Below are 24,164 nucleotides of genomic sequence, written 5' to 3'. Positions count from 1 at the left end.
TATCTTAGGAGTAGTTAATTGCCTTTATAGTCTACTGAGAATTCAGTATTTGCTGAAGATTGCTTAAAGTGAAGAAAAACATAGCATGATAAACATATCAATAATCTCTAGATGGGACTGCTAGGAAAGATTTGAGGTAAATGTTGGAAAAAGAAGACTTCCCATGATAAAAAAAAATTGGCATCTTCCCCTGAGGGCTTTCTTTTTATTTATGATTTTGAATTTTCTAGTAAGAATTTTGATTTTCAATGAAAAATTAGCCTGTTGATACTTTAAAGAAAACAAAATATAGTAATATTTTTTTTTTTACAAAGCCAGCTATTTATACCTGTCTTAAAATCTCTCTTGGCATCTAGGGCAGGCATACAGGTTTTTCCTCTGCTAGCAATGAATGCAATGATCAGTAGTTTTCAAATTATTGTCTATAGATACCAAGGAATTTGCTAAGCCTGTCCTGGTTGTCAGCAGAAGAAAATGTTAATTAACAAGTCAGCCAGGGATGGGACAAGTGGTGGAAGAAGAGGCTCGTGAGAAAGGTAATTATGCAAAGTGCACTGTGAGATGGTTTCTTGAACCAGCTAAGCCTCCTGTAAATTAAATGGTGATAGCACTTCATGAAGTGCCCCTGTTCTGGCTGTTCTTTTCACATTTATAGCACCCAGGAGCCCTTCTCCTAGACACTGGACGCTGATGTACTGGGTGCTGTACAAGCCCAGAAAACAGAGGGCCTTGCTCCCAGGGACCTCATTGTATGATAAAGCAGTCTGGAGCAGCAGGGCATATTAGAATCATGGAAAGATAGAATTGTCTGGTATGGAATGGACCTTTAATATCATCTCGTCCAATCATCAACCTAACTCTGACAAAAACAAAAAACCACATCACTAAACCATGTCACCATGTCACACCATGTCACCCGTCTTTTGAATACATCCAGGGATGGTGCCTCAACCACTTCCCTGGGCAGCTCATTCCAAGGCTTAATAACCCTTTCTGTGTAAACATGTTTCGTAAAAAATTAGGAAATATTAGCTCAGGTTCAGCCCCAGGTACAGCTGTGATACAGATTTCTGGCCATCAGAGAAGCAGGCTCAGGATTGTTAAACCCTGACATGCTCCAAGTATATGAAAACAGACGGATAAGACAGCCAAGAGAACACAAGGAAGTAATGAGACAACTCTGGTCACCTTGACAGATAGTTGCACACAGGCAACCTAAATACTTTCAGATTTTATTATTTGTGCTGTGAGTACAGGTTTTACATAGATTAAGCACAATTAGTAAATAGCAATAGCAAAACACCAAAACACATGCTTTTCCCTGATGGTCTTCCTATATAAAGTTTTGGCAATGTTCACTTGCCTTGCACGTAATGTACTTAGACTTATCGACTAGTAAAAAAAGAAGTGGGATTTCTTATAAAGTACAAGAAGTAAATGTATTGTTTCACTGATTCATAGTTTGGTTGTTATCATTTTTCCTTTAGTAGATTATAAAATTCCAGTAACGTGGACTCGATGATCCCAAGGGTCTCTTCCAACCCAGACGATTCTATGATTCTATGATTCTATGAGCGAAGGCAGGTAGAAGAATAAGCATCACTGAAGAGTAGAAGACAACTTAGCAGACATAAGTCTTAAGACTCATATATCTTTGCTATCAGTAGTGATGCACGAATAATAGCTAGGAGCCAGTAGATGTAGAAATATTGTTACTGTTTAGGAAAACAATTTTAAAAATACCTGTTGGCAGTCATCTTGCTCAGCTAAAGATTAGTTACTCATGTATTTAGTTTAACAGCAACCTTCACCCTAACAGCACCTTCTGCTATGCTAACAGGAGTGCTCTGTATGGTGTAGATAATGCAGTGCAGAGTTCCATATAAATATAGAACAGACTGAAGTTTAATACAGCTCTGCATGGCATGGTATCTTATTAAAAAGAGGATATTTATTTAACATCCTGCTAAACAACCTAATAGGTTTATTGTTTTCTGTACTCATAATGCTTCTTTTGCCATTAGAGTTATGCATGAAGACAAAGCATGAAACTACCATTTCAGTCAATGGAAATGTCTTTATTGACTTAAGAGAGAGCGATATTTTCCTTAGCAGTATACCAGAACACTCACGATTTTATCTGGGCTGGTTACTTGCAGCCAATTTTGCTGTCAGTTCTGCTACTTCTGCTTCTGAAAAATCTGTATTTGCCTTTACTGAAGTTTCCTGCAGTTCTCGGTCCATGAGTTAAAAGCGCAGCATTTCTGTTGGCCTTTCGATGTCCAGGAAAGGTTGGATTCCTTTCTTTAACTATGCTTATTTGTTTTCTCAGCCATTTCTGTCTCCCGATATCTGTGATATACTGAGAAAGCCGCTGGCCAGCTACACCAACTGAAACGAATGGCATGCTTCCTTGTGACTTCTGTGATTCTGGAAACTGAAAAAGGAAGCAGCAATTGGAGAACTGAAGTGGGACAGAATTTTATGCAATGAAATTGTAGAGGCTATAAATTTATGTCTCAGTTATCTAATTCGAGTGCCTAAAGCACTTCGGAGAAAAATCGTCTTTGTTAGAAGCTTGCCTCTGCGCTCCGAGCTGCTCAGTGCACTGCTGATGCATCTTGCTGCAAAAGGAATAGATTGTTTTTTGTTCTCAAAAAATGTTATTCAATTGACTCTGAACAAAGCCGATTCTCAGACACAATGCCAGCAAACAATGCTGATTCCCAGACAGATGATATTACGGTTATTTTTAAGTTAAAAACAGGTTTGTTTGGGAGACTTTTTTTTTTAAAGTAAGTTTCTCATGCTTATTTGTCAAAACTAGTAAAAAGTAGGGCACAGCTCTTGACTTCATAGGTCACCTTAAATTACAGATTACTCACAATTTCAATATATATATATAAATTTCAATGCATATATATATAAATGAAGATTAAAAACAACTTCTGGAAAAGTGAAAGGTGGAACATCTCATAAATGTTTTATTAATATACCTTTTTCCGAAGGGCAAGAACTTTTTAGAATGGAGCAGATAAATGACAACACTGTAAATCCCCCAGATTAACATAGACATTTAATGTTTGTGTATTAACCTAACTCCTAGGAAGTCCAAGAATTCAAAGCATGCCTAAAAAGCCATTTATATTACCTTATTCTCTATTGTAAAGAGCTTCAGGGGTGACTATACACATTTTGCCATATTTCTTTTAATGATCCAGAACTATCTTGAAAGTAGTTAGTTGTTCTTCCTTCCAATCTAAAAATAGTTGCTGAATAGGCAGCACTTAGAGAAAAGATGTGAGAGCAGAGTGGGGAAAGAAAGGCTGAGAAGCTTAGTAAATGCTATGTGAACTGGGTTAATGAAAGTATCCAAAACTGGTAACCACATGGCATTGAGAAGATCTCAAACTTATTATCAGCCAAAAATATACATATAAGAGTCCAATTAATTATTAAATTTGTTTTTACTGGCAGTTCATTAAAGACACCAGATGGCCAGTGAGTTCTTGTGACAGAACTGTAGTTTTCAAACCAGTTTTGAGTCTGTTTGCTTGCATGTTTTCTTGTTTTTAATGACTGAGTAGATGCACACATACTGTAAAGAGTAACCTTTTAAGGTAGTCTCCTTCTATTGTTTAAATCATCTAGCTCAATATGGTGAGCAAACAAGTGTTCTTGTGTTTGGATGTTGGACATCACATGCAAGAATACAGCATATTTAAACTCTTCCTGACTATGTTTCAGTCATGGAATCGGTCCTAAGTGACACAGGGCTGTAGCTTGACTAAGCAATATTGCATGTTTTAAATGAGCACATAAAAATTCTACTGAAGTGATATTCTGATTCTGTGAGTGATTAGTCACAGAGTCATCCTCTTGGAAAGGGCACCAAGAGGCTTGTTGAGCGCATCTGCCTGCCTGAGGCATTCCTGGCAGGGGTTCATTTCACCTGATCTATGAAACCTCGGTTGGAGGATAAACTAAAAACCCCAGTGATCTCTGTCAGTGCTCCATCTATGGAAAGCATTTTCTTCTGCGTAATCCAAATCTTCTCTGTCATGTTTCACAGCCATTAGCACTTCTCCGGTTCAGGGTGCCTACAGAGAAGAGAGTGTTCTGCTCCTCCCAACAGCTGCCTGTTACGTACAAGAAAGTTAGTATTTCTGCCTCAGCTTTCTTTTCCTTAGCCATTGAGTCTTTTCTCATGTGTTTTAGATTTGTGATTGCTCTCAGTGGTCTCTTCTGCACCCTACCACAGTGAAGTTGTCAAACCTCTTATGAGGTTATCTCTCTTTTGAGGAGAGGCTGAGGGACTTGGGTCTTTTTAGTCTGGAGAAGAGAAGACTGAGGGGGGATCTGATCAGTGCTTATAAATACTCAAAGGAAGGGTGTCAAGAGGACGGGGCCAGTCTTTTTCAGTGCTGCCCAGTGACAGGACAAGAGGAAATGGGCACAAACTTGTACATAAGAAATTCCACCTAAACATGAGGAGGAACTTCTTTGAGGGTGGCAGGGCCCTGAAGAGGCTGCCCAGAGAGGTGGTGGAGTCTCCTTCTCTGGAGACATTCAAACCCTGCCTGGACACGTTCCTGTGGGACCTTCTCTGGGTGGACCTGCTCTGGCAGGGGGTTGGACTAGATGATCTCCAGAGGTCCCTTCCAACCCCATGTGATTCTGTGATTCTGTGAAACCTGGACACAGTATTACAGTTGAGGCCTGGGTAGTGACAAGGCTTTTGCGACAGCATGACACAGATGATTAATGTTCAGTTTGTAATCCACAATGACTCCAGATTGTCCTCTGCAGATGTACTACCACCCATTTTTAATTTAGGTAACTATTTCTAATGAGGAGCATTTCTGCACTCTGTTCCCTATTAAACAGCATCATCTTTTGCAGATCGTACCTCCTATTTGTACAAGAACATTTTTTTTTTCAGCCTTTCCTCCAGTGCGTGGGCTGTTCAAACCAACTTGGAGGTATTGGCAAATTTCCATTCTTTTCCTTTTAAAACCTGCTCTCTCCTACAAATTCTGTAGGGAAGTATTGAAAATTAACCTCCAAGAGCAATTTCTCCAGCCAATTTTCACAAACTCTATGGTATTTTCATCTGTACCTTAGTTTGTTTTAGAGTGGCATGTGAAATCATAAGAACATCATTATTCAAGCTGGGATATCGAATGTGTCCTCTCTTCCCCTTTCCTGTGTCCCCAGAATCTGTGCACTCACTACACTTCTGTAGAAGGTGATTTGTGATTTGTTTCTAGAAAAAAAGGCCCTGGCTTTGCAACTCCTTTTTAATTTCTATTTTGAATTCATATAACTTGTCCTAAGCTGGAAATTTCAAAATGCTTTTGCCAAAACATTACTGACTATATTAAGAGTTTGTCTTTTTGTTTTTGTTTCCTAGCTGGAAATTTCAAAATGCTTTTGCCAAAACATTACTGATTATATTAAGAGTTTGTCTTTTTGGTTTGTTTTTGTTTCCCGAAACAGGCTAACAGTATTCATTTCACAATATAGACTGGGCTAATTCCCTGAAGCATATGATTAATTGATATTTTGAAATAGTTAATAGCTTTTTTATTAACCAAAAGAGCAAAAGACAATCAATTGTGATTTTATATTATTTGTAGATTACAAAATCAAGTTCTGAAGATTGCTTTGGTTAGGTTCTGTGGTCTCATTATCAGTCATTTTATAATCTAGCTGGAAATGCCTACCGATGATGACAATGTGTCAGTGTATTGATTTACAGTTGGCATTAACATAAATGCATATCTGGGTGGCCTGTAAAACCCAAGTGTCCTAAAATATAAATTAAATGCTGTTATGAAGTGATGAGACAGCGGGATATGAAAAATGAATAAAATTTATTGGTTTCATTCAAGGTTTGCTGATGAAAAACAGGAAGCCGACAGTGAAGAGCTGGGAAAGAATTTCACAGCACTGGATGAACACATGATTAAGTGACATTAGAAAGTCAATGCTGATAGATACAAAGTGATGCACATGAGAGGCAAACAATCCTCATTTTACAGGCATGGTGATGGTCTCTGCACTAGTTGTCACCACTTCAGTAAGAGATCTTGGAGACCTAACGAAACTGCAAAAACTTCAGCTTAAAGGAGGCTGAAGGGAGACCTTCTCATCCTCCAGCTCCCTGAAAAGAGGGTGTAGCCAGGGGGGTTGGTCTCTTCTCCCAAGGAACAGGCGATGGGACAAGAGGAAATGGCCTCAAGTTGTGCCAGGGGAGGTTTAGGATGGATAGTAGGAAAAATGTTTACATGGAAAGGGTTATTAATCCTTGGGATGGGCTGCCCAGGGAAGTGGTTGAGGCACCATCTCTGGAGGAATTTAAAAGACGAGTTGACATAGTGCTTAGAGACATGGTTTAGTGATGTGGGGTTTTCTTTTCCTTTTTTTTTTTTTTTTTGTATCAGAGTTAGGTTGGTGGTCGGATTAGATGATCTTAAAGGTCCCCTCCAACCTAGACAATTCTATGATTCTATGAATATTTAGTAGTGGATGAAGCAAAGAAAGCATCAGGAATTGGTACAAAAGGAGCTGAAGGGAAGAGAAAGAAAATGCAATGATCTTAGTGGTCAAATCTGTATTCTAAACTGTAAATCCTGTACGCAGTAGCAGTTCTACTAGTACAAGAAGTGTATAGAGAACCAGAAAAGCTACTGAAGAGGCCAGAAAGCTGATCAATGGTATGAAATAACTTTCATGTGAGGAAATGACTGACTAGACCCATGTCCCAACTAGGACCCATGGGGACATGACAGGTAGAACAGAGAAGATAAATAAGCTAAGAGGATTTATGGTCCTTTCTTCTTCTAAAAGGTTTAGAAATTATTGAAGGGAATGATCAGGTCTCGGTTTCGGGAACAGACAGAAGATGGTAACTTCTCACACTGTGTGTAGTTTAGCCAGGGGGTTGTTGGCCACACTATAAGCAGATGTCAGAAGCTTTCAGAACTCTAAAAAATAAACAAACACACTCATGGGAAAAATCAGTCAAGGAATATTATTTTGTACAGAGTATCACTTCTGGCTCAGGAAATCCTTGATCTATAGGTTGTTGTGAACTTGCAAAAAGCACAAAGGAGTTACAAGTGTCTATTTACACCATTTCTGTACCCAATCCCTAGTAGTGTTGTTGACTTGTGGGGGGTCAGGCACTGGGGGTCAGGCGTGGTTGCATGGAGTTTTTCTGTGGGTGGCATTTGTTGGTGTTGAGCTATTGCTCTTTGCAAGGCCAAAGTGAAAAGGATTATTAAGTTTGAAATATAAACATAAGCCATGGGCTAAAATTGATCTTGCTCTGCTGCTGTTTTATTCTTTGATGGTAGACAAGTACTATGGTTTTAGAGGAATTGTATATTGTGCTTGCTCTGTACTGAAATACATCTGTGACTCCAGGATAATTTCAGACGGGCTGTGCAAAGATGAAATCTGCAAAATAGCAAGTGGTGAACTGAGCCTAGCTATTCTGGTTGTCATTCTTACAGATTTCTTGTAAGAAATGCTTTGTAATTCCTAAAGCTGGCTCGGAAACCAAAAATGCAGCTGCTTTTTCTCTTTCTCTTTGCTAGCATATAATGCTGGGACTGTCCTTTTATTCTCAGTTCTTTTCCAATATATGAGGTAACCAACAGCATACCCTGAGTAATTTCATAATCATTTCTGCCTGTGTCTACAGTAATGATTTTTTTTTCAATGCTCTTCCATAATTTTGATCTTTGCTTCGATATTTTGAAAATAACACACTATCTGTTTGGCTTTACAAATTATATTTTAAAATCATTGTTATCTTAAGGAATGACTGACTGTACAGAAGTGTGGACAGCTTTTAAAGGACAGTACAGTGGTACAGGGATACCACATACTCCAGTCTCCAACATCATACTCAGTCTACAATCAGAAAACCTTTATTTCTAGCAAATTCATCAGTGCTGAATTTCAGCAAAAATATAAGGGAGGAAGGGCCTGACAATATCCATGTTCATTTAATATATTTATTTCTTTCCCTCCTTCTCTGCCTTTGATTAAAATACCTAAAAAGGAGTGTAATCTTCTTCAGCTCTGTATGAACAACTTCTGGTGGGGAAAAACCGTCTTTTAATATTCATTCTCTGCATGGGATGAATACTGCTGAATACTACCGAAGATATACAGCCCTAACCATCTAACTCCCTCTCAGTTAAAAATCCAGAGTGCTTCTCAGAGTGTTTCAGTATAGCGTGTTTCTCAATGTTATGATCGTTATTTCTTACCCTGTGACACAGCTCCAAGGGTAATGCTCACGAAGCATTCTCCCTAGCCCACTCTTTACCTGGGAGCGGCAAACCAGGCCAAGAAATAGTCAACGCTACAAAGCTCAGAGATTAGATGTACATTTGTCATTTGATGAACTGTAACTATACAATGTCAGTACTAAATCTATACTTGTGCACTTAGCTTCTTGTCTATCACCAAGCGGTCTTCAATTACTGGTTTTTATAGTTTCTTTGGGCTACAGAGTGGAATCTGTTCCCTGGGGAATTCATCATTTCATCCTTGATGTACCACAGTCTGTTGAGGGCAATTGAATGTCTGTGATCCTAAATGTAGTTTTCAAATCACTTACAAACTAGGAAATGGATGTATTCACTTGTGCTTACTTATTCATAGAAAAACCTGCAGAATCAATTAATCAGTAACAACTTTTACTTTAGAAAATGGATTTTAGACATGAGCACTTGCTAAAAAAGTGATAGAGGAACAAAGTGTAACAGGAAAAGTCTTTCTCTGGGTGGTTAGTGTTGAAATAGATGATTGAAAAAACAAAGGGAACGAACCTCATTGTCTTAGACTCTCAAAATAAATGTCTCAGCGGGGCTTGAGATGTAAAGGTTCACAAAGAATCAGTTTTCAATTTTGTGAAAATGGGAAGTTTTGGAGTTAGTTTGTGTCTATTAGATACGTTAAAATTAATATAATCTGGGCTCAGTTCTTGAAAATGTTGAAAAGTAACAGTGAAGCATCATTATGAATTTTTACATTTGACCTCAAAACATGTATGTCTCAGGAGTTATTTTTCAAACTCTTCTTGCATTTCTAGAGATAATAAAATAACTTAGATACTAGGATGGGAAGGATGGAAATAAAAATTATTTTAAATTTGTGTAAATCTAGTTCTGATATTGTTTGTTTGAGTGAAAGGAAACTTTTGATGAAATAGCTATTTCTGCAGTAAATGTCAACCTTCCACGTAATTTCTAGTTAAAGTCAGGAAGGGCAAAATGAACAGCCTCACACATGCTTTTTACAAGTGTTCTGATGTGTTCAACAAGTCTTCAACAAACTGTACTCTCTGGGTAGGATCAATTTAAAGTAAAAAATTTTGGTATGAATTAGGCAGACCCTAAGATAGATCTCCCACTTCACTAAGCACCTTAAGTGCATTTCTCTTAAGGGAAAAAGTACTGCTTAACTCTCATGAAAAGTTTTGAGGGGTGTTCGGATTTGGTGTTCAGCAATGGAAAACTCTTGAACTTTTTAATGGGCTAGCAAAATGGTTTCTAGACAGTCTGTCAGTAACTACATGTACAACTAGATGTGACAAGCACAAAGGCAAACACCCACACCACTCTGTAAGTTGAGAAAGTCTAGTTGAATCTGGATATGAATGTCATATGAACGTAACTTGTGAAAATAGGAGAAAGAGGACTATTCATGCAGAAAAAAAGACATGTGGGTATCTTTAGGATTCACATTTTGGCACCATTATTTTGTAAAAAATAAGAACAATGAGACTAAGACTAACAGTAAAAACTGCAAATCATCAAAATTCAGTAAGCTGAGATGATTGCAAAAAACCCCACTCCTCTTTCAGTTGTATGTGACTAGAGTAAAGAACTGCTATGAGCTGAAAATCCGTGGGACAGACGTTTCTGTAAAGTAACTCAAAAGTAAAGAAAAGTAAATCCAATGACAGTACAGTGTCTGTTGTCTAGTAAATTGACCAAAACTGAAAAAAATATTTCTAACATATCTAAATACTTATTTTAGAAATTTTGACTCTTCACTTAAGAAAATAAATGATTTTTGACAACTTGCAGCTGCTAGAAGATTTTTCTATTATCAAATATTAGTTCATTAGAGAAAGGATAATGTAGGAATTACAGAGTTTTAAAAATGCTAGCTATTTCTAGTCTATGTAAATGTGTGAGCCGATGCAGGCAGGATGCAGGAACAACCACAAAACCACAAATGAAAGGCAAAGAACAAATTTAATCTTGATACTTCATGGATAGAGGAATCTCTGAAGCAGCACCCGGGCAGAGGCAGGCAAGCAGGGAATGCAGGCACTGCGGAACGAGAGAGCCCTTATTAGCAAGAGAGTCCCTGTTAGCGAGGGAGAGAGAGCTCACACTTGCTGTTTGGGCCTGTATTTCAAGAATTCTAGCAGGCAGAGTTTTCCTCTGTGCTTTGATCTCTTCAACAGCAGGGCAGGAATCTCGGGTGTGTTTGTTAAGGTGCCCCTCTGAATCTCGGGTGTGTTCGATAAGGTGCCCCTCAGTCCATCCCAGCACCATGTTCTCTAAGTGTAGATGTTCTACTTGTTGAGCACACAAAACTAAGCAACAATTAGTGTGGTATATGTGTTTTCCAGCACCCCCCATGCGAGTCACTTGAGCATGTTTACAGTCCTCCTCACCTTCCATTACTTTCCCACAGTAAATAAAATGTGTATTTTCAAAGCCTCTTCAATACCATCTCTTCAGCAAACAGCAGTCTTGCTTTTAGGGAAAAAAAAATTAGGACTGTGATAATGCTCAAATAACTTCAGTTGTCTTCCTGTGATTGTCATGATTTTTCACAGGTAACAAACAGTCAGTTTGCAATTACATCATACATCTGCTAGCACTCTTGAGTGTCTCATATGGCACTCTGGTGTTGAACACATCCAGTCCGTGTAAGTATTCCCCAACTATTACTCTCTCACTGCTGGCTGTCTCTGTCCTGACACCATGCTGGTGCATGCAGAGAACTGGGAGCAGGTTTTGACTGAAACTGAAAAGGCATTGAGTACTTTGGCCTTTCCCATGCCACCTGTCATCAGGTTGTCTCTCTGATTCATGATGCCCAAATGGGGAACAGCCAGAGGGCTGGGTGCAGCAAACCTCCTTGGCTGGAAAACAGGTGCATCTTCCCCACACATGGTGAACTTGACAGCCATTGACTGTTGGCTGTCCTCTTTGTTGTGCTAATCCCAGTCTGAGATCTTGGCCATGCTGCCTAATCTCTCTCCTCTCTCCCCCTCTTTTAGCACATCCCCGACTCTCTTCTCTAGGCGATGGTTGCAGATGGATCTGGAGTGAGAAACTTCCATTCTACTGGGAGTTCATATCCTCTTTCCTTCTGCTTTTGGCTGTCCCAAACTCCTCTCCCTTGCCTTGCCAATGTGTACATTTTTCAATGTAATAGTTCAAGATTTCTTCACTTCTTGCCCAGCATGCAGCTTTCTCATGTAAGGTCAAAAGGAATAGCAGAGAAGGCCTGGTTTACGAGGGGTGAAAGGGAATGGAGACATACTATACTCTGGCTGGGTCTCTGCACCACAGTGCAGTTACAGAAAATTCCAGTATCCAGAACCACTGTATAGCAGACATATATATATAATATACAGACAAGATACAATAATTTCTATACCTCGCATACCAAGACAACTTTGTGTCTTCTCACCTCTGAAGATGAGCCCATTCCACTTCAAACTTCAGTAGATCCCAAGACTCTGACCTGACTAGAACCATGCTGAGAACTGATTTGCCCATACCTCAAAACAGCTGGGCTTTGATGTCTTCTCAGAAGGATGTCTGAATGTCCATCTCAGGGAGTATGAAGAGACAGATGTGTCAGCTCCACAGTGAAGAGACTAAAGGTTAAAAAGTAGATGACCTTGTTAATATTTAACATCTATGCCACCTGATCTGACTTTTTTTTTTCAAAATTAGTATGTATTTCTGGTATTGTGTGAATATTTAGGTGTGTGCAAGGAGGCAAATGTCCTGCCTTGAGAGTTCATACACTAGAAATTAAAAACCACAATGAAGAGAAATTCTTATAAAAATTTTTCTACTATTTTTCCAGTTTATGCGACTGGACAGTAGCTCCAAGTATTTAAATTCCAAAAAAATTAAAATAATAATTACATGCTTATCACTATCAATTAGAACCATATAAAACCATGAAGGTATTTTTGGCATGTTACACAGAAAATGTCTCATTGGTTGAGATTTTTGCAAGATCATTAGTATGAAGATCTGTTTTAAATGAATTAAAAATAGTGAAAGATTAGTCTATGCTTCAGGTATTCCATAGTTTTCTGAAGGCATGCACAGAAAAATCATTTAACCTGTGCATAAATGCTTTGGTCAGAATATTCTACTACCATATCATTTGCCAGACCCTAAATCCCGCGCAGGCTGAGAGGTTGGTATAAAAGCTATTTCAGATTGTTTTCAGATGAGAACGTGATCTGAGAACACCCCCATGCTAAGATACAACATAAGCTTTGCCATTTGCATGTCTTTCACAGTTGTTGTGGGATAAGCTGTATTGATTGCTGTGAATTTTTTACTGGTAATCTCAAAATTTTCATATTAACCTTCAGTATTTGCAATTTTTTTTCCAAACAAGGATAACGGCTTTCGGTCTCTTTTCTGGTATATTTTTTTAAAAGTCGTAGGAATACATTGAGGAGAGCTGAACAGTGTCTCATGCCCACTCAGAGTCCAATTTTCCTGATATGCATAATCTTTCCTGTCCTTTCCCATCCAGGTATTACCTCTTTTCTTCTGGTTGGGTCTGCAAATCTGGTTTACCACCTCATTTTTCCCTTCCACTCAGAGAGGACATTGCATCTAGCCCTTGCATAACAACCTGTTAGTCTTGTGCGGGGACTGAGTTACATGAAAAACGGAGTAAGGAAAAGTTATTCACTCTTTCCTTATAATACAATTGTGAAAGAGGCATCAAATGAAATTAGAAAGTAGCTATGGAAGAATAAAAGGAAGGGCTTTTTCAAACAACGGTTTCTTTAAGCCATTTTTTCCTATATGTGCATGAGAAAAGATCAGGCAGGCTAAGAGGCAAAGAGAACAACTCATGCCAAACATAATTATCAGATGCTATTCAATGCAGAGATACCTGTTGTGATTCCCTCGGTCACAAAGCAGTGAAAGCTGTGGGGGAGCCATAGTGGTGTCCCTATGTGTCTCATTCCGGGCCTCTGATATTGGACACTGAGGGAAATAGGATACAGAACAGGTACTCCTAGGCTCTTATGCTATAGACTTGTTTGGTTTTGTTCTTTCAGGAAAGGTCATTGACGCTGTTTCCAGAGGAAAAAGAGAAAACAAGTAAGACTTGGATGTGTTGTGCAATTAATGATGCAGTGTTAAGCATTCCAAGTATTTTGGCATTTGAGATCTTTTTTCCTTGCAATTACAAAACATGGGGAGAAATGAGTCAGTACTTATCATTGCTTGCTTCTTCAGAAGCACATTGCCCTGAAATTGTACCAGAATCAGAGAATGATGTTAATAGGAATTACAGTACTTGCTCTTTTCAAGACTGGCATGTAGACCTCTAGTATGAGAGGAGGAAATAAAAAAAAAAGAAAAAAGTGATACCAAACTACCTATGAGTTGATATTAAACTGGCAAAATGGGAATAGTGTCATGACCACTCCTAATCACTACACCATTTCTCCTACCTTTACAGATGGACCTTAGCAAGGGCTGTAGAGTACAGCTGTTAGTCTCCCAGAATTCAGCTCATGTGGTAGAAACCTAAGCCCCAAAATTGACTAATGCTATTCATACATGACTGTTGGCCTGGACATGTCCCAGACCTTGTGAAGATTTGGGTCATTTCATTACAATGAAATATATAATTAGTAGAAATAGCAACAAAATTAAAAAAAAAAAACCAAACTGAAATACTTCACAATTTTTTTTTAGATTTCTGGCTTAGGTTTCTGTGTTTAGCTGTTTTTGATATTTTAACAAGTAAACTTAACCAGTAAGAACTAATATATATCAGTGTCTACTAAACTGTTCGCAGTTACCTCTGGTCCTGGGGCTTACCGTAGTTCTGTGGAACTGGGAGAGAATAATTCAACACATCATTGTATATGAACTTGTGATATATATGGCTTTGATTTGTTATAAATTATTGGATTTAATCTGATTAACAGTGTTTTGGTGCTCTCAGAAGCGGTTAAATGATGAGCCTGGCAGGTAAAAGAAAGGTCTTTGCATAACCATAACCAAAAATCACAATGTTTCTAGCTAAGAAGTTTGTAGAAGTGAGAGGAGACAAGAGGGTTACTTTCTTGGTATCTTTAGCCCAGGTGATTCCCTCTGTGCAGGAAAGGAACAACCAGTACTGATATGTGTGAGATGCTGTAATTCCAAGTGACAACAAAATGTAGTTTCAAAAGTTTTAAACTTGAAAACTCAGAATCTTTAAACTAGAACTCAGAATCTACTAAGAAACTTATCACAAGACAACCAATCCCAGGTGAACCATGTTTTATTTAATATAAAGGTATAAATCACTCCCTAGGGCAGATAATATCTGTCTAATATTATACTGTAATATAAGTGATTAAGTTAACAAATGTGCCACTCACCGAGAATAAGGTCCAGAAGGAGGATTCCGAGAACTACAGGCCTGTCAGTCTGACCCTGATGTCAGGAAGATTATGGAGCAGATCACGCGGCACATACAGGACAGCCGGGCGATCAGGCCTAGTCAGCATGGGTTTATGAAAGACAGGTCCTGCTTGACAAACCTGATCTCCTTCTATGACAAGGCGGCCCACTTAGTGGATGAGGGAACGGCTGTGGATATTGTCTACCTAGAATTCAGTAAAGCTTGCAACACCATTTCCCACAGCATTCTCCTGGAGAAAGTGGCTGCTCATGGCTTGGGTGGGCATACTCTTCGTTGGGTAAAAAAGTGGCCCAAAGAGTTGTGGTGAATGGAGTTATATCCAGTTGGCGGCTGGCCACAAGTGGCATTCCCCAGGGCTCCATACTGGGGCCAATTGTCTTTAATATCTTTATCAATGATCTGGACCAGGTAAATGAGTACACCCTCAGGAAGTTTGCAGATGACACCAACTTACACTGGAATATTGATCTACCTGAGGGTAGAGAGGCTTTGCAGAGGGATCTGGACAGGCTGGATGGATGGGCTGAGGCCAATGGGATGAGGTTCAACAAGGCCAAGTGCCGGGTCCTGCCCTTGGGTCACACCAACCCCCTGCAGCGCTCCAGGCTGGGGGCAGAGTGGCTGGAGCTGCCTGGCAGAAAAGGACCTGGGGGTGTTGGTGGCCTGTGGGCTGAACAGGAGCAAGAAGTGTGACCAGGTGCCCAAGAAGGCCAACGGCATCCTGGCCTGTGTCAGGAACAGTGTGGGGAGTAGGACTCGGGAGGTGATGGTCCCCCTGTACTGGGCACTGGTGAGGCCCCACCTCGAGGGCTGTGTCCAGTTTTGGGCTCCTGGCCACAAAAAAGACATTGAGGGGCTGGAGTGGGTCCAGAGAAGGGCAACGAACCTGGTGAGGGGGGTGGAGAACAAGTCTCATGAGGAGAGGCTGAGGGAGCTGGGGGTGTTCAGTCTGGAGAAAAGGAGGCTGAGGGAAGACCTCCCTGGCTCTCTCCAACTCCCTGAAGGGGGGTGTAGCCAGGGGGGGTCGGTCTCTTCTCCCAAGGAACAGGCGATGGGACAAGAGGAAATGGCCTCAAGTTGCCCCAGGGGAGGTTCAGATTGGAGATTAGGAAAAATTTTTACACTGAAAGGGTTGCCAAGCACTGGGACAGGCTGCCCAGTAGTCCCCATCTCTGGAAGTATTTAAAAGACATGTAGATGTGGTGCTTAGCGACATTGGTGGACTTGGCAGTGCTAGGTTAACAGTTGGACTTGATGATCTTAAAGGTCTTTTTCAGCCCAAACGATTCTATTATTCTATATTGGCATGACAGTTCTATAAGATTTTCTGTGTGAGATGCACAGTATGTTTTGCTGCTTCTTTTTGGTCTGTGCTGTAGCCAATGAGTGTTTCTTTCCAGATTTACAATATTCACAAACATTCTTTTTCTTACTTACCTATTTGTGAAAATATCTGTCTATGGCTGTTTTCACCTAAAAAAATTACTGACCATATTCTTAGATTAATGAATAAATATTGCCCTTTCTACCACTTCTGCTTCCTACAAGAACCCCATTTTGATGTTGATGGGATGGAGTTTAATTAAGAGCTTCTAATACTCATTGTGAATTCATGGGGCTGAACAGGCAGTTTTCAACAACTTTTATTTTTTTATGTGTGAAACTCCTATTAATAATGAAGCATCTGTTCTCTTAAAGGAAACCATTTTTCACACACATTGGCATTGGGAGTGCATGTGAATCATTTATAGCACATTTACACCTGTACTATCTGGTTCAGACACCTTAATGATACTTTGCAAATCTGCTGTTTTTCTTTATCTAAATTGTTTAAGCTGCATAAATCTGTTGGTTTAGATGTGGAATAATCAGTGTCTCTAACCCAAAGCAAGCACCTCTCGTTTTGGCACAAAACAGTAGTCATATATTCCACTTACTCCCTGCTACAGTTATAAATGGTAAATGGCAGGCCTTTTAAGAAATTCCCCCGCGGTGCAGCTAGCAGGAGATTGCTCGATTGTATAATAATCAGATCTGACCAGATGGTGATGAGGCTGGGTACTAAATGCTTTTTAAGATCTCCTGCTGTGTTTTCTCATTTAAAAGTGGAGACATTCTGCTTTAAGGCCTACATGATTCCAAAGACACCTTGCTATGAGGCATACAGAAGTGCCTATTCTGTCATATGCAACAACACTTCATGTTTCCCAGCAATGTAGTGAAGGATCATGACTTAGAAAGTCAGTGTGTTGTTCATGGAGAGTACCAGCCTGATAGCTCTGGAGAAGAAAAGTTATTTAGTTAGAGAACACACAGAGATTTGATATGGGAAATAGCTGTTGAAGTACTCCGTTTATCAGTGCTTCACCTTTGTCCAGCTGCAAAATGTCACAACTTAGGAGCAAAATATCATAGCTGAAGGAAGGACACTTAAGGTGGGGTTCAGCTCTCAAATGGGCAGCCTGCACTGAGGTGTTTCATGGAGGTACCAACATGTGATCCAGGTGTCTCTGCTCTTGCTGTTGGTGCAGAAGATGAAATCTGTGGACTCAGTGGAGGCCAGAGAGCTCTGTATCTCATCAGCTATTTGGGCAGGCACCTCCACTGACTGTATCTACCAGACCTCCATCCGCAGCAATGGGAGCTTAAATACCTGGCACACATTACAAATAGCCTCTTCTGGTCAACTAAATATGGGTTATTAATCCCTGAATTGCCTCTCACTGCTCATTCCTGCTGGGTCCATGCAGGGACAGTTCTGATATTTTGGAGAACTGTGCACATCTCATACAAAAGCAAACCAGGGCTGGCTCAGTTCTGAGAGTGAAAAGTTTATCATCTCAGCTCCTTGAGATGTCTGATTCTGTCTGCTATACTCTGATTCCTTTGGGATAGGCTCCATAGGATTTTTTTTTCAGTATCAGAAGTTAATCAGCTAGTTGAAATGCTACTATTTATAGAAAGCTTCAGTATATCTCCTACTGCGTATGAGTTACATTCAGGAATAGAATTCTTGTCAGCCTTTTCCTATCTATCTGTAGACTTGAAGGCTTTTAAGTCAATTAAAAAAATCCACTTGCCTTAAGTTAGCACTAGTTTACCTCTACCTGGAACAGAGGGGTTACCTCTGAAGCATTTTTAAATTGTTTGGCTACTTGAGGTATTTTCATTGAAGCAATCCAATCTGTACAGGAGAAATAAAAGTAGCAGAAAACAAGTAATTAGCTTGTGAGAAAATCTACTGCATTTTGGCAGGGAACTGGGTAGAATGGGATCATCAGAATGGCTCATGATAAAATAACTAGAAGGTCTGTATGTCGGATGCCTATGTGAATCTATAAATAGGAGTAAAAGAAAATGTGAGTGTGGTGGTATTACACTTCATGCATCATACATGTAATGTACTTCATCACAAAGATTTCATACCACCGATTTTTTAATTTACCTTTTTTTTTTTTTTTCTCTTTTTCTCTTTAGTGTCTAATACTTAAGATCTGAATTATTAAGAACTGGAGTGTGAGGTCTGGCACTGGTGGCCTGACTGCTGGAATTGAGTCTCCTTTGGGTTGATGGACATATGACTACTCACGTGTCTGAAAAACAAGCCTTTCCAGAACAATGAGTTACTGTGGTCACCTAGAATGCAAAATTTTACCTATAGTCTTTATGTACCCCACTCTTTTAATCTTTTTTTTTTTTTTTCAACTGTCACATTCAGCCTTGTTATTTCAGGTTATTTTGTAACCTGACACTGGGTAGGATGCTGTCTTTAAGATTGTATCTTATACCTGCAGCAACTGATATCTCAAAGGAAATTTTTTGCTTCTTCATTTAACAACTTGGTTTTGACACTAGATTTTTAATATTGTTTTTTAAGGAGAAAAAGCTCATACCCCGAGCTCACAAGGAATACTATTCCTTGTGATTGAGATATATTATTTTTAGTACAAAAGGTCTGTCTACAGATTTACAGACTGAAGCCCAAAGTCCCATAAACCTACTTTATGCCAGTTCTGTGTCTCCTGGTGGTACCATCACTGTAATGTCACCAGGCACCCTATCTGCTGTCTCTGCATGTCTTCCATGGGATGCTTCTTGTCTCCCTTCTTACATTTTCTTCAATACTGTTGAATTACCTGTACGTCTCACACTTTGCTGTCTCCATACATTCCTTCAGTGCGTTTGAGATGGCCATTTTATCTTAAGCTGAGAATAAACACCCTATAATTCTCTGAGCTCCTTTAAAAAAATTTATTCTACTGTTCCCCAGACCAAACCAAAAGTTAATGATTAAATAGAGAATTAATCTAATTTTCAACAGTCTTGTTACTTAAGTTGCTTTCATGCAAAATCTCTAGTACATGCTGCTCAGGGTCTATGCAACACAATGTGCAGTAAGAGATTGTGCTAGCAGAGGATGGCTATTGATCTAACATAACCTTTTTTTTAAAAAAAAATGCTTTCTGCAATAGTAAGATCTGAGGAAACAACAAAAGATGTGTTCAAAAAAAAAGTAAAGATAACTTGAAGTTGTAAAGCTTCATCCAAGATTGCAAGTGTCCCACACAATAACTCTGTACTTCCTACAGTAACTCCTGACCCAACACCCTAATTGTTAAATGAGTTACCTGTATTTTCAAAGACAGTGGCAGATTTTCTTTAGTCACATAAGAAACTTCTCTCATTGTGATGCTAACAAGGCCACAAACCCATATGTTTCATGCTCCTCTTGATAGTACTGGCAAGGGAGAGACGCACTGGCTTCCAGACAGTACAGCTGAGTTATTGGCTTTGGCAGGTGAATCATTAATTTCCTAATCAGCACGTTTTGTCTGACAGCTGCCACCTTGTTCCAAAGGAGGAGAAGAAGGCATGGCTGGGCAGCATGTGCTGCCAAAGCTCCTGGCATCCCTTTGGTGCTGGGCGCAGGGTGGTGTGGTGGGGCTGGGCTGTCCAGGGGTGTGTGAACCTAGAGCTGTGCCTTGGTCTGCACAGGGGGTGACCTCCTGCTGCTGGCAGGACGGTCAGCGAAGGATGCAGTGAGCCCCCAGGTGAAGGATGCCACAGCCTGGCAAGCTGCCCCAGGGCAGTTTGTGGTTGCAGCAAGCCATGAGCAGGTGAGAGCGCAGGGCAGGGCTTGGGTGCAGTTTGGCCTCTGCTGGGGAGACAGGAAGGGCTATGCTATTTTTTCCATTTTTTTATCCAGAGAAATGGCTGACTGCTACAGGGGGAAGGGAGGGAAAGCAGTGCTGTGCTTGTGTCCCCCTTGCAGGGGGGTGTGCAGGAGAGACAGCTCTCACACTCTGAGTCTCTGGTGTGCTAACCTCATGCGGCCACAGGGCTAGAGCTCCGTCAAAGGCTCATCCCCCACACCCTTTGTATGCCTTTGTGGGTTAGATACACAACAACAGGACATGCACAACCTCTGTTTTCCTGTCTTCTTGTCACTCTGGAAATTCTGATGCTTTTTTTTTTTTTTTTTGAGATTAGAGGTTTATTTCTTGTGGCATGATTTTAATTTATTATTTGCCATAGCTGTGTCAGTCAGGCTCCGGCCTTTGTTAAGAGCAGAACCTTCAATATCCCCACAACCTATTCATCACAGACATTTCACTTAAAAATAATTCTTTTCCCTTCAGAGTTGTCATTCCTGTGTATTACTCATATTCAGAGCTGACCCTACTGCAGGCACAGTTCCCTAATGCCAAAACTCTGTTCTGGGAGTCTTTTTTTCATCCTTGTTTCACTGCTGAGAATCTGGAAACAAGGCCTGTGACCCTTCAGTCACTTTTCTTGTTTGGGTTTTTTACCTTTTCTTTTTCGGCACAGTATTGTTCCAAAAGCTTAATGTCTGCTCTCCTTTTTTTAGTTTTTTTTTTTTTTTTTTGCCATAATCTAATTTATGCACTTTTATATTTCATGTGTTGTGAAAATTGCACCAGCTGGTACATCTTCTGAAATGATATGTACTGATCAGAGGACTTGCTGACCTACCAGCCACTGAATAATTATATCCTCAGGTGGGGAAATTTCAGCAGACTAAAACGTTCTTCAAAGTGATATTCAGACAACTTGCTGAATACTTTAACGTTTGATGGTATACATACTTAATTTGAAAGATTTGTGACTGAGGTTTTGAGTTAAAGCAAACCCAGCTCTAGGTATTGCAGGGGAGCAAGGAGTTACCAAAATAAGAAATGGTTTCTTTGCCCAAGAGAAGTGATAAATAAAGCACAGCTGTGTGCAGTCCTAACACTGTCCTGATGGAAAGAGGTGGTTGTCCTAACTGATACACTATCCAGATCTGCAAAAGAGCACTTTGGAAAATGAAAAAAAGTTTATTAGGCTGTTGAGGGAGGAAGAGCTACTTAAGAGCTTTTTGTCAGCTAGGAAACAGAAAGAAGTGTTAGTGGGTTGCATGCGAGTGAGGATACTGGGGTAGTCTTCAACGTTACATGCGGTTTTGCTAAAAACTAAAATTAGCAAAACCGCAGAGATTAACCAGAGCATTTAGCAGCAAGTAAATACCTAGTGGAAGTTACAAGTTACCTGGAAGAAGCATGGTGAATCCGGCAGGGTAAGACAGCTTAGGTTTGCTACTCAAGAGTGTTGAAACCATTTTTGCAGGAAAGGAAAGCAGCCAACTGGCCTTAGCGATTGCCTCCCCAAGACAGGACTAAAATTGCTGTATTTTGGGTATGAGTTAATGTGGTTTTCTACACACAGCTGATGAATGCCCACCTTATTTACCTTGTGGTGTTTTTCTTTTCTCGTCTTAATATAATATGGTTTGTTAAACCAGCTGATTCATGTTAGATTAGCTTCTTGAGCATCAGAAAGTTTAGCTCAGTTTTTCAAGGATCAAGGATGGCATTTTTAATCACTGTCTCATTAGCGCCTGTTTAAAATTCGAACCTTGTTCCTGCCATTCAGAAAGGTTGCAGGTATTTAATCAAATTTTGTTTGCCTTTAAACTTTGGGATAAAAGCAGCTCTGGGTACACAAATGATTACTTTATGTAATTCCATACCGAGGATTCCTTTGCAGTAGCACAAAAAATCGTCTTCTAATACAACAGTGATGAAAAATGAAAAGAAAAGCCTGTTCCACTATCCAAACTCTCAGATAACTGTGAGGACTTTATTGAAGTAGTTCCTCATAATGCATCTTAATGTCATGGGATGCAGCTCAGTGTTCCTCAGTGGACAAATGAAGGGACTGTTTTGCAGATGGTCAGATGATTGGAAAGGTAATTCTGTTCTTAAGCCCTAGGAGTAAACTTCAAGTGATTTGCAAAACCTTTGAATAAGATTAATCTAGCTCACAGTGAGGTGAGCTAGATTCCACAACGAAGCCAAGAGGTGCACCATAGAGACCTCAAATGGTGAGGACAATGTTTCCATGTGAGAAATCCTGCTTTGCAGCTGTTGACTGTTAAACTCATTATTGTGAAGATGAAAAAGCCTAATCTGGGGACTATAGAAGTCTGAAGAAGCTCTCTGGAAGACAGTAGCTTCCAAAGGTGAGGGTGCTGCAGGAAGACTGTGAGTGTAAATGCAGGGTTGACATCTTACTTTGAGCACTGGTATGTCACGTGAAGGGCACTACTTAGATCTGCTTCATGGAGACTGAGATTTCAAACACCAATGCTGCTTCAGTTTGAAAAGAAAAGCAGAAGTGTAAAGAGTCCTTGTTGGGAGTGAGTGAACCTGGGAATCTGGGCTACCCGTAAGCTTTTGCAGACTTTTATCACCCTACGTGACGCTAAGCCATCTGTCAGTGGAAACCCACCTAATGTTCTAGGCTTTTTGCAGATTTCTATATAACTGAGCATAGTGCCAGAAGTACTTGGATTTCGGCTAACTTGCAAATTCTGATGAAGGTATATTTTGATGATAAATTTTTCCTAAGAGCTCTTGTTGTGGCTTAAGTTAAGCCTGATAACAGTTCATGGTAGTAATTTTACATGTGCTTCTTGGGAAAGTTCCGTAAGACAGCGCTCAAGCAATCTTATTTTAGCTAAGTTCACTGAAACAGTACCAGATCATTAAACACAGAGCAGTTTCAGTTAACTGGTCATTGAGAAAGCTTTCTGAGATCAGAGTATAGTAGCACCAACTTCACACTTGCTGGGGTTCTTCATGCAGAAAACCATATTCAGTGCAGTTTAGACAACTGTCTGATTTAAATCCCTCTTATTTATTGAAGGGTATCATTTGGAAATAGGTTGGACTTAGTATATTTTTCTTAAAGAAGCTTTTTTTTTTGGCAAGATTTAGATTAGATTTAGATTTTGGCAAGGTTTAGATTTGAAGGCTCAGAGAGCAAGTAATTATCAGTTGTGTCTTTTATTCATCTTGGAAAGAGGGAAAGACTTCTCTGGCATCTGTCAGTTGTGTTGCTGCTGAGGGGGCTGGAGATGGGAAGGAAGGCTTCTTTCTTTAGTTATTTTTGAGGGGGAAAGCTGAAGAGTTAAGAAGTTGTAAGGAAAGGCAATGGGGAATTGAAATGCAAGTTTCAGAAGGTGTGTCTGTCAGAACTCACAGTGGTGCTTTAAAAAAAAAAGAAAAGCCAGAAACTATTCTGAGCCAGAATTTTCATTTTTGATATCCAACACTGAAGTGAAAAGGGTAAATAATGCTTATATTGAACACTTTAAATTGGGGGTATCTAAATAAAAAGTAGTTATTCTAGTAGACAGAGGGAGACTTCATTGGGGGATTTATATCTCTCTGCTCAAATGCCAATTGTGTTAATACCAGTGCTCTCTGGACTTCCAGTGTACATGAAAACAGAGCTAAAGTACAAATTAATCCACCGTACTGCAAAGCCAATAAACATTGTGCTGTAATTTGAAATGTGGTACATCTTTGTGACTGCTAGAATCTGGTTTATGTGGCATTAGACTGTACATTTTCTTTTTCAGAAATGAAAAAACAGAACTGTAAGGTCAGTGCCTGCAATAATATTCAGAAGGTGTGAAACCCTGAGCTGGAAGTTAGCATAAAGGAGACCTTGTATTTTATGATAGAATATAAATGTCCAATGGAAAAAAATTTGCTATGGATACAGAAAATTGACTTTGTTTTTGAATTAAGGTTGTGGATACATACTTGGAAGTTTTCATAGAAATTATATTTGGGCTGGAAGGACCTTTAAAGGTCATCTAGTCCAACCTCCCTGCAGTGAGCAGGGACATCTTCAACTACATCAGGTTGCTCAGAGCCCTGTCCAACCTGACCTTGAATGTTTCCAGGGATGGGGCATCTATGACCTCTCTGGGCAACCTGCTCCAGTGTTTCACCACCCTCGTAAAAAAATTCTTACTTCTAATCTAAATCTGCCCTCTTTTAGTTCAAATCCATTACCCCTCATCCTGTTGCAACAGGCCCTGATAAAATGTATGTCCCATCTTTCTTGTAAGCCCC

The sequence above is a fragment of the Calidris pugnax genome, unplaced genomic scaffold (genome assembly GCF_001431845.1).
Source record: "Calidris pugnax isolate Ruff unplaced genomic scaffold, ASM143184v1 scaffold101, whole genome shotgun sequence".
Lineage (NCBI taxonomy): Eukaryota > Metazoa > Chordata > Aves > Charadriiformes > Scolopacidae > Calidris > Calidris pugnax.
The sequence above is the reverse complement of the archived record's forward strand: the minus strand, read 5'-3'. Positions refer to the sequence as shown.